At 36.2% G+C, this 11,641-nt stretch overlaps 1 protein-coding gene across 1 annotated transcript in view; it reads right to left on the reverse strand.

Annotated features, from left to right (window-relative positions):
- LOC139937656 (uncharacterized) overlaps positions 1-11,382 on the reverse strand; it is a 33,847-nt gene extending 22,465 nt beyond the window's left edge. Inside the window, exon 1 of the mRNA XM_071932905.1 lies at positions 11,218-11,382. The gene's annotated coding sequence lies outside the window, so the exon portion shown is untranslated. The remainder of the gene's footprint in view (positions 1-11,217) is intronic.
- Between the last annotated feature and the right edge of the window lie 259 nt (positions 11,383-11,641).

Genomic DNA, 11,641 nt, shown 5'->3' on the forward strand with positions numbered 1-11,641 from the left:
GTTATGAAGTGGTTATTATAAGCATTTCTAGGAAGTGCCGAAAATCTGCCTGATAAGAATGAAATGCCGGTACGGTAACTGTTTGACTGTTTCCCGAGACACATTCTAAACCAGCTTTTCAAATGTTTTTGTTATAAAACAAAACTGGGGAAGAAACCATGTTCATCAGGCCAAAAACTACACTTTATTTAACAGAGCACGTCACGCAATCCCTCAATTTATATCAATTATTTGACTTGAAGTTCTACTTATAGATCCATTTAAACACAGTTTTTACCCTACCGAGCAGGGTCAGATGTTGACTGTAACAGGTCAAAAACCGCTCACCCTAATTACACTTTTGTTCCTAACGGAGCACATCACGCAATCCCTAGATTTCTATCAATTATATGGATTGGAAGGTCTAATTATTTATTTTCATTTTCCCGTATTATCAACATGAACGGGTAGAGGAGTAAAGCAACTGACAGGCATCCGGTTTCAGCATCAATTTACTTTTTCTCTTTGTTTACGTTTTTTTTTTTTTTTTTTTTTGCGATTGGGGATTTTTTTAGCCTGCCTTTTAAGAGATTAAAGTTTACAGTTTCTTGTCTGGGAAGGTCATTACGCCTAATGAGTCTGCTTTCTGTGGAGTTGGCTAGAGAAGGAACGGCGCTCTTTTTAGTTTCAGTACGTAGTTATGACGCAGCGGAAAACAATACGGCTTATATATGTTACACGGATTTTACGACGCTATATCCGTACTCTAATAACAGCGAAACAATGTGTTTAAACAACAGAAAATTCGTTTTGTACGAAAACATGTTTTGCACATCAAACAAACTTATAGCACTTGTATAACGCACTGCCCAAAACTTGGTGTTTGCAGTGATTATTTCTGTAGGTGACAACACCGACGTAGTATTAATTTCACCGATAATTTATGGGAATAACAACACCTTGGTGATGTTGTCTAATGTCTAGACCGAAAAGAGTATAATTTTACACCGCAGTTTTTGCAGAGTAGGCCTGGGCGAGCAGACTAGTAGGCCTTTGTCAAATAACTGTACTGATGACTAAAGGTAATAATACTATCAAACACGATCGGATTGGTAAACACACTCCTTGTTTGTTTAATCTAAAAACTAATTTATTATGAAGTTAAGACGTTGTGTTTTCATGCTGAACAATTTGCAAACTGTTTCACTGTTTTCGTACAATTTGGCTGATCACACACATTATGAACACTGTCTGCGCCTATTTTGTCAGCTCTATATCAATAAAGTTTGCTACATTTAACGCCGGATAAAAATGTAGGAAATTAAACCAGCAATATTGTTTACCTAATGGGAAAAAGACTCATAATATCATCCCTAATAAATAATACAAAATTTAAAGTACCGAACCAAAAAATGATCCGATAAAAAAAAAAAAAAAAGTGTAGTTTTCGGTGGTGTTTGAATTACCTCAGCATCACGGCTTCGACACAAAAGGAGGAGCGGAAAAAAGGGAAAAGAAAACAATCTTTAAAATGGCAGCCCATCTCTCCCCATCATGCTTGATTGGCAGTGTAATAAAGAGGATGGACGATCACAAACCAACCACTGGCTAATATACAGGCCCTAATGGAATTACGCGCATGGCTGCACGCATGACATCAGCCTGTGTGTTTAGGAAATGGTGTAGGCGCGCTGAGTCAAAGTTGACATGAAGCCTGTGTATTGCCTTCGGATAAATTGCAGGTATTTTTACGCATGGCGTGCCGTTATAAAACTATCACTGACTGTCTACATTACGTCAACCTCTTTCGTCTTGTAAATTACATATTCAATCGAGATTATCCGACTGCGCACTGACAGCTATTGCTTACGCCCATCATCGTTTTTTTTTATTTTTTATTTCTTGCTTTTGATATTGACCTCAGTAAGATTACAAACTATAACTGGCTTTTGAATCTATTAGTCGGCCCAATTGTGTCGATTGCGTTTTGCGCATTAGGACACAGTACAAATGGGTATGCGATAGTTTTGTGCACAAAATTAAATAAAGTAATTGAAAGTCTATAATTACATTAAAATAGTTTAAATGTAAGGGTTGCTTTCATTTGATTTTTTGTTTTTTACTTCTTCTTGTTATGACCGATTATATCCTGCGGGGATACAGATGAGTTTACCAGCCCCGAAAGGCAAAACGTCAATGGCGTGACGTTTTATTTTCTTGGCGCGAAAGAGCAGTTTTATCATTTACAGGAGGACATCAGACGTCTTCATTTAATTTGCAACGTGGTAATTTGACTGCTCGGGAAAAACGAAGCAATAAAATAAATGCCGGGAGTTGTTTTTAATTGAACGGAACACTTTTTTTTCTGTCTTTCATGTAATTTTGTTGTAACGCCAAACCTCGGTCGGTCGCGGTCGGGTTGTAATAGTATAGACGGTCATTGAAACCTCAGCGGACTGTTCTTTAAAAGTAACACGAGCAACGTGTAGTGGTAACATGTTGTGGATATTCACACCGCGGTTGCGGAATATTTCACAAGATCAAAAAAAAATCCTCAAGTGTAATCGACAGTGTTGTTTGGGAACAACCTGAACAGCGAAACCTTTTTTTTCATTACACGTTGTTGATAAAACCTCGATCGTGTTCGTGAAGCGTGGTGTATTTGGGCGAAGGGAACGCGGATGCCTGCGACACATTGAGTGTGCGTGAAGCAATTAATATGTTTCAAAAAGAAAAATCCGCCACAGCTCTTTCGCTATTAGTGTGGTATCTTTGTGTGCACAAAGGGAACGCGATTACTTGTATGTTTCTGAAGCGATTATTTATGACGAGAGAAGACAAATCCGCCTCATATCTTTCACAAATACATCACAACGGAAGCTTTGAAAAAACTCAAAAGCACTTCTCCCTAATTTTGACCGTGGTGATTCGTCACTGATTCGGTTATCCCTAAGCGCGGCAAAAAATATGAGAGAAAACAGATGCAATTATTTTTCCCATGTTAATGCCCACCTTCAAACGCTCCTCACCAAAATAAAACCAGAGCAGAATTTTGTGTCCAAGCAATATGGTTTGAAGCGCTAACTTAATAATAATTCCGTCGTTTTACCGCTCAGGAATGTTGTGTAAAGTAAGCAGGGTTCGGAGCTGCGGGCAAAAAACCGTCCAGCATCAATATTAATATAGAAAAAAAAACTGCTGACCATGAAAGGTAAAAAAAAAAAAAAAGGGAGAATGAAATGTAATAATCGAAACCTATGAATATTATTCTTTTTTTTGCGGCACCGCGTGCACCCGGGTTCTTTTGAAGCGACCACGTAATTCTTTAGAACAATTAAGGGTGGAAACTAAATTGCCACTGCGTGGCATTTTCAGTTAACGAGTACAGACCCTTTTCTTTTCTTGCGGGCAAAGGGGTAAAACAATTAAGGGGAAAAGCTATAGACATTATTTCATTGTATACAATTTCCTTCCGCTTCTAGTAGAACCGTAGTAGAATGTAATTTGTATGGAAACGTGGGTTGCGATGTAATTGCTTTTGAATTCTGGCAACTGAGTGGTGCGTACCTATACCTGAATCTAGCGCTTGTTGTAATGTGTTTATGAACAAACCGACTACCAGTCGTTACATCAAAGGGGACCGATGGGCATGTGGAGCAAATTAAATGCCATTAAACCTTCTTTGAATGAATATTAATACAATAAATGTGCCGCAGATTTTGTAAAATGATGTCAGATTCTTCCCCCATTTAAGCTTAATAAGTTTGAGGGTATAAGGCGCTGTGGCATCAATAGAGGCATTGTGATGCACCAATCGTTGCTCTTATGTTAACATGACAATGGAAACTGCCCGCAAAAACTTGGGTGTTAAAATTGGCACCTGGGTTTTGTCACATTGGGCATTAAAGTATAAGAGGGAAACAACATTTCTGATTTGGTAGTTGGGGTTATCTGCTGGCATGGATTATGTACGTTTACTTCTTAAAAATAAGACGTGATGTGTTCGTTGGTTTCAATGATTTTCTCGTCAAGGGAATTCGGCAAACTCCCACAAAGGGGATATAACCGCCAAGATGACAACAGTCAATATATATATAATACAAACACAAGCTATGTATAGAACAAATCAAGCAATAGTGACTCAGTAACGTAGACTAAAATACTTATTCTAGTCCTTGTGAAACCAGCAGTTAACCCCGGAGGATTCGAACCCATAACCCTTTTTTGCAATTGCAAGCCCCGCGGTCCAACCACTGGACCACGATGACCACACAAATTAAGCATTGACAACAATTTACGCATGCCTTCATTGATAGATTACTACCCATGCATCAGGCAAAGGTACAACAATGGTTAACTGCTGCTACTTGTGTGCCAATCGGTACCACCACTATACGCTCGCTCATTTTGAATCAAAATAAAGTACAGTAGTGTTAACCTTTTTGAAGCTGCTTCCTCTGATATGTAAATGTAGACCAAACAAGAAACGGGGCATGTACAACGCAACCAAAACAAAACCACCGTGGAATGAATGAGTCTAATTCAATCGCTCCAAGGGTACAGGGATCTTTTTGAAACTGTAAGACATTTCCTCACCCTTGCAGAAGTCATCGCTTTTAGCTATTAACACTCAAAAGGGAGCTCGCTGGGCCGTTAAAACACTCGAAAGTGAGCAAGTGTATGACAGTGATTGTACTTAGTACTGTGATATCTAACTGCACTTTCTGTTGGTAATGAATTAGCTATACCACAGACGCAAGAGAAATACCATTATGTTGATATTTTTCCGTCGTTATACCAAATCTCATTGTTTTTTGTGATAGATTTTTTACTACCATTTTGATGACGGATATAGCATACAAATTATTGTACTCTTTAAATTAATTTTATTGTGCTACTTTTGTGTAATTTAATGTATTTATCTTTTCTGTTATTTGCACGCGCTGCTGGATATTGGAAAAGAAAGGCATTGAATCCATTCATGAATACCACTCAATCGCTGTTTTTTTTTCTTCTGCTGATTTGAGTGTTTCGCCTCTCGACTTTATTATACTATTTGCATTATTTTTGCTCTGCTCGTGTGGAAATAAATTGCATCATACATTCAAAGAAAATTAAAATCAAGAAAATGCATGTTGCCTTAGAGATAGAATCGGCAAATGTCCAAGAACTCACTATATTATTAACCGGAAAGCACTAACTGTCAATATGCAGCTACAGTATCGGCTCTGTGTGGATTCATCAACAGCCTCCTTATAAAAAAAACTGACTTTATTTATTCAAGTTTGACGAGTCTTGATATTTAATTTCATTTTGGTGGGTGTTGTTGCCATTCCGTTTGAACAGAGGCGACGATACAGACTTTATTATTATACGGGCCCAGTTATGATATTCATATTTCTTAGCAGATTTTCAATATAGTTTAAGACCGGAGACACTCAAGGCACATAGGCCTATGCAAACATAACTTGTTGGTTGCGTATACACGGACCGCGGAGATGCATAGAAGAAAAGGCTCGATATTAAATAAGATACACCTTCTCTCACTTTCACCGACCAGTAATTGCGATTGTAAGCTAGAAAGTTCAAGAACTGAAGATAATATATATCCTCTATACCAAACATTGATAGCGCAAATAAAGCTCATTTTCATTGTCATCTTCGCTGCATTTTCTCAGTTGTCTGTAAGGTGTTTCTTTGTTTTTAACTTTAAAGACAGTGGACACTATTGGTTATTGTCAAAGACTAGTCTTCACAGTTGGTGTATCTCAACATGTGCATACAATAACAAACCTGTGAAAATTTGAGCTCAATTGGTCGTCGAAATTGCGCGATAACAATGACAGAAAAAAAAAACACTTGTCACACGAAGTTGTGTGCTTTCTAATGCTTGATTTCGAGACCTAAAAATAATTCTAAACTTGAGGTCTCGAAATCAAATTCGTGGTAAATTATCGAAAACTATACGTCACTTCAGAGGGAACTGTTTCTTACAATGTTTTAAACCATCAACCTCTCCCCATTACTTGTAATCAAGAAAGGTTTTATGGTAATAATTATTTTGAGTAATTACCAATAGTGTCCACTGCCTTTAATAAATATTAATTATTTGTTATACGTACTGTTCGGGTAAATCATTTTAGTATATAAATATTTGTGGCATAACAAATTTGATCTAAATCGTAGTAAAGGCGGACGCATCCAACCTATGGTAAAACGCAACTCAGTTCAACTGCTCTGCCGTTTTGAAGAAGAAAATAAACTAATCTTTGTTTAAAGGGATTTGATACCTTTTGTAGATCAAGTGTTCGACCATGACATGAACCCCTACTCACTGTGAATGATGATGTATGTAATTAAAAGTCACCCGTAGAAATTTCAGCTTCATTAGTGGTCAAATTGTTTGAGAAAATGGTGACAATTGCGGAGCAATATTTTCGTAAGAGCCTTGTAAAACCGCTGTACATGCTAAATTAACTTTCGTTTCACCTCGACGAAAGATATATTCGTAACATTGTTTTACTAATTTCTCAAAAAAAACTACAGCGTCAAAGCAAGTTATACGTTTAGGGAAGCTTTCTACCATCAAAGCGTGTAAGTCTGTTACAAATCTGTGGCATTTGTGTTCAATTGTGTTGTACAACAATAACCATAACTCCTTTAATATCCGGACGTAAACGCAACGCACGGCGTTTGCTCTTTAATATCACGTGGAAATGGTGCAATGACCAACAGTCTATAATTATTCAATTGCGATATCTAGAAATGATCATCCCTAAAATATTATCCTTAAAAGATTAAACATCAAAGATTATCTTTCAAAATAAATAGCATGAAAGGCCGACCGGTGTCTCAGGAGAATTTATACACTCAGAAAAAGAATGGTAAAAAAAAGTTATGTTAAATGTGTTAAGTAAAAAGATACTTAACATAAGTAAAAATTTATGAAAAATTTAAACAAAATGTTTGTGTAAATAAAAAAATACTCAAATAGTTAGTAAAACTAATAGTTTACATAACTTAGCAACTTTAAACACATATTATGTAAATTTTACTGAACTGGACTGGTTGTAAAAGTTTACATGGTGTTTAGTAAACGACGATGTTTACTCAAGTATTGTGCTAACTTGTCGGCATGCTGGGGTCGGTCGCGCTCTGCAGTACCACAGTACAGTGTAACCACACACACACAACGAAATGGATCTCATGAAGGAAAAACTTTTTGAGTGGAACTTCCCTCATTTAGTTGAGACGTTTGAAGGTAAGTAATATAAAAGATTTCTGTATTGATGTTATTATCTGTAGTGATAGACTATATACGACTCCTTATCAGCATAAAGGGACAATTGAACGTCATGTTTTGATTGACTGACAAAACTTTTGAACAGTGACTTGAATAATTATCATAAACACCTACATGAACAATCATGAACAATAAATGGTCCCCGTATTGTGCACGCAATACACGTACAACATGCATCGTTGGAGACCATTGTAGACATGTACATGTGCACTGTATTAAAGGCAGTGGACACTATTGGTAATCACTCAAAATAATTATCATCATAAAACCTTTCTTGATTACGAGTAATGGGGAGAGGTCGATGGTATAAAACATTGTGGGAAACGGCTCCCCCTGATGTGCCATAGTTTTCGAGAATTTTTCCATAGTTTTCCACGAATTTGATTTCGAGACCTCAAGTTTAGAACTTGAGGTCTCGACATCAACCATCTAAACGCACACAACTTCGTGTGACAAGGGTTTTTCTTTCATTATTATCTCCCAAGTTCGATAACCGATTGAGCTCAAATTTTAACAGGTTATTTGTTAATTTATGCATATGTTGAGATACACCACCTGTGAAGGCTAATCTTTGAAAATTACCAATAGTGTCCACTGCCTTTAAGACAGCAGGCAACTAGTAACAAAAATATTCTGATTTGGCCATGAATTCTTGTTTATTTTAACCTTTTAAAGGAATTATTCAAGAAATCTCACCCCCCCCCCAAAAAAAAAAAAAGAAGAAAAATCAGATAAAGATCAAGAAAAATCAAAGTTTTCAGGTTTTCAGCACCAAAATTATCTCTCCTTCTGGGATCCTATCACCTTATTCCAGAACTGCAAGTCTCCATCCTTGAACCTTTTGTTAATTTGTTTATTTGTTAGGCCCTTAATGTATTTATTTGCTTATTTATTTTATTTTATTTTAATTTTTATTTGTACTTTTTTTCAATTTATGCGCTGTACATCATGTACAAATTGTATTGCACATACATTGCAGTACAGGAACATTGTCTCTATTGATCTCAAAATAGTGTAATATGATAATTAAACCACCATTGATATAAAATAACGATTTAATCTGACATTGTATGTACCCCATCCTTAAGACACATCAGATTAAATTATTATTTTACAGCAAAATTGGTTTAATTGTCATATTACAACACTTTAAGTTCATTACAGACAATATACACTTGTAATACAATTTGTACTGCACCCCCATTGAAATTTAACCTATTCTTTTATATTATTATTCCCATTTATGCAGGAAAACACAAGTTTGGACCAGTATTTGAAAGACATCAACAGGGACACCAGATCGCAACCATTTGCTGATACTAGGTGGGTCTGCACTGGCTCCACAGCAAGTGTTCGTAATTTTTGAGCGACATGCATTCCAAAAGTCATCCCTTGTGAAAGCATTGGATGTGTGTTTCAAAACACACTTTGTCTTTGACTTGAGCTACCAGGAGAAGTGTTCTGGTATTAGGGAGTTCATTGAATCGGTTGTGTTTGAACTCAAAGGCAGTGTGAAGAGCAACACTGTTCGAGAGTTCAGGGCATACTGTTCATCTCATGATGCATCTGATTAATGTTGACCATTCCAGAAGCATTGTAGTTGAAGAAGTTTATGCACAAAATGTTTGCAAATAAGTATCAAAATCATGAGAGATGTGATAGTTGTGATAGTTTTGATTTATGGAACAACCTTTATACAGTTTAAAGAGGAACTCAAAGGTCAAATTTAAACTTGTATTCAATACCCTTCCAGTTTTGTCAAATTTTTCAAAATGTTAAATTCAACGCTGTTTTAATTGCTTAGCGACAATTAGGATAAACAAAAAATTCCCCATATAAATTGTTCAAACCCAAAATTGAATTTGACCTTGGAGTTCTTCTTCAAGCTGTGTTAGCCTGGAAGTATTTATTCTGACCTTGCCAATTAATGTTGACCATTCCAGAAGCATTGTATAGTTAAAGAAGTTCTTGCACAAATTGTTTGCAAATAAGTATCAAAATCATAAGAGATGTGATAGTTGTGATAGCTTTGATTTGTGGGAGGAACTCAAAGGTCAAATTTAAACTTGTATTCAATACCCTTCCAGTTTTGTCAAATTTGTCAAAATGTCAAATTCAACGCCGTTTTAATTGCTTAGCGACGATTAGGATAAACCAACAATTCCCCATATAAATTGTTCAAACCCAAAATTCAATTTGACCTTGGAGTTCTTCTTTAAGCTTTGTTAGCCTGGAAGTATTTACTCTGACCTTGCCAATTAATGTTGACCATTGTAGATTTTTTGTAATTTTTTAAATTCACTGAAACTGTTGATTGATTATGAAACATATAGAACACCCCATTTTGCACATGTTTTGGATTGTTAATGTTATTAACATTGTTAAATTTTAATAAAAAGTGTTTATCTTGAAATTCATGTTGTAGTCGCCAAGTGTCAATATTTATGATGTGTCCATTTATTACAGCCCCAAATTCCATGAAATAACACTTTGCTAGTATTCAACCCAAGCATTGTGTATATTATTACCAGTTTTAAAGGTATACAGTGTACATTAAATATCGGTAAAATGTTTACTTCAAAATTAAGTAATTATTTTACATGAGTGGGTTTATACCCAGCAATTCAGTAAAAAAAAAACTACCCAATATTGATGTTAAGTTTTACACAACTATTTACACTGTAAAGCGGTAAAGGCTTTACTTCAAAATTAAGTAATATTTTACATGAGTGGGTTTACCCAACAATTCAGTAAATAAAACTACCCAATATGTATGTAAACTTTTACACAGCTATTAAGCAAGATACTACCCAACGCCTGTTGGGTAAAGTTTTACCTAATAGTTATGGTGTTCGCCCACTACATCTAAAACAGGTAATATTTTACACAAGTTGTGTAATTTTTTCTCTGTGTGTAACCTTTCTGTAGAATTCTCTGTGATTAAGATTGTCTTTTTGTGTGTATGGACATACCATTTAAAATGACTTGGACGGACAATTTTAGCGGTAACACAATATGCAAAGTTACATTTCGTGTTTTTTTTTTTTTTTTTGACAATTGGTCTGATATTCTACTTGTAACACACAGCCACTAATTGTTGTCCTTTTTAAACAAGAAGCAAATCATTGTTTGATTTTAGATTTGAAACACTTTTAGGATTTGGTTAGCTTAAGTGTGCTACTGATAAGACCTGTTGAAGATAAAATAAACTGAAACTTTCAACACCTGTTTCCCTGTGTTATACCTTGATTACATTCACACCATACTCAAGAAGCTAGTTTCTTCCAGTTTCGGGCTTTTGCGATCTCACATGATACATATTACATATTTAGTACCGATTACCAAAAAGCAACAGTAGAGATTGTGCCACAGTCAGCCAGAACGAACATGTTCTAATTATACTCGTCACATCGCTGTTCATTTAAAAAGCTAGTTTCATGTAATTTTCAGTTGATCGCTGCGATCTATAACATGATACAGATTGCATACAGTTTATAGTACCGAAGAACGAGAAGACAAAGTAATGGTGTTTCGAGTCACTACCGAGAAAACTAACTGAGAATGAAAACTCTTATCTAAATAATTACATCGCTGTTTATTCAAGAAGCTGGTTACATTTCATTTTCAGCTAATCGCAACTATCGCGATCTATAACATGAAACAGATTGCATAAAATTTATAGTACCGAAGAACGAACAAAGAAAAACAGTTCATGTTATACCCCAGTAGCCAGTCACTGCTGGGAAAACTACCGAGCATGAAAACTCTTGTCTAAATAATCACACCGCAGTTCATTTACGAATTCATTTTGATAACACACTGTCTGATGTGGTAGGCAGAGCGAGAAAATTCCACACTAAGCGAAATCAAACTCTCAATCCCTCTAAAACAAGTTAACAACTCAAAAACCGAACCAAATAACACTGAAACCTTACCTTTGTTATAATCTGCAATGTAAAACCCCAAAACGTCTCTGTACACTCTTGTTGGCCTGTTGTCTTGCTCGCCTTTCGACTTAGTCCTCACTACCACCTCTACCGTACACACACACAAGCTAATCGTCTTGGTCGCGTGGATGATGTTGTTCCGTTCCGGTGAGAATCGTTTTCTTATCTTCGTAAAAGCCAACCGGCAAATTTTATAAGGATCCGCTGCGTAGCTTCGCAAGCCGTCTGCTGACGTCATTGGCGCGTCACGTGGACGGCTTCTCTTTTGACCAATCAGGTGGCTTCGGTTGTTGGCTGTGCAGTCCCTGTGATCATATTGTGTACATACACATAGACATTGGTGCCATCCAGAAACCGTGTATAGACCATGCATCCAAACCAAAAGCTTTCATGTTTTCGCATTGCCCTTTTA

This window comes from Asterias amurensis, chromosome 5 (genome assembly GCF_032118995.1).
Source record: "Asterias amurensis chromosome 5, ASM3211899v1".
NCBI classification, from domain to species: Eukaryota; Metazoa; Echinodermata; class Asteroidea; order Forcipulatida; family Asteriidae; genus Asterias; species Asterias amurensis.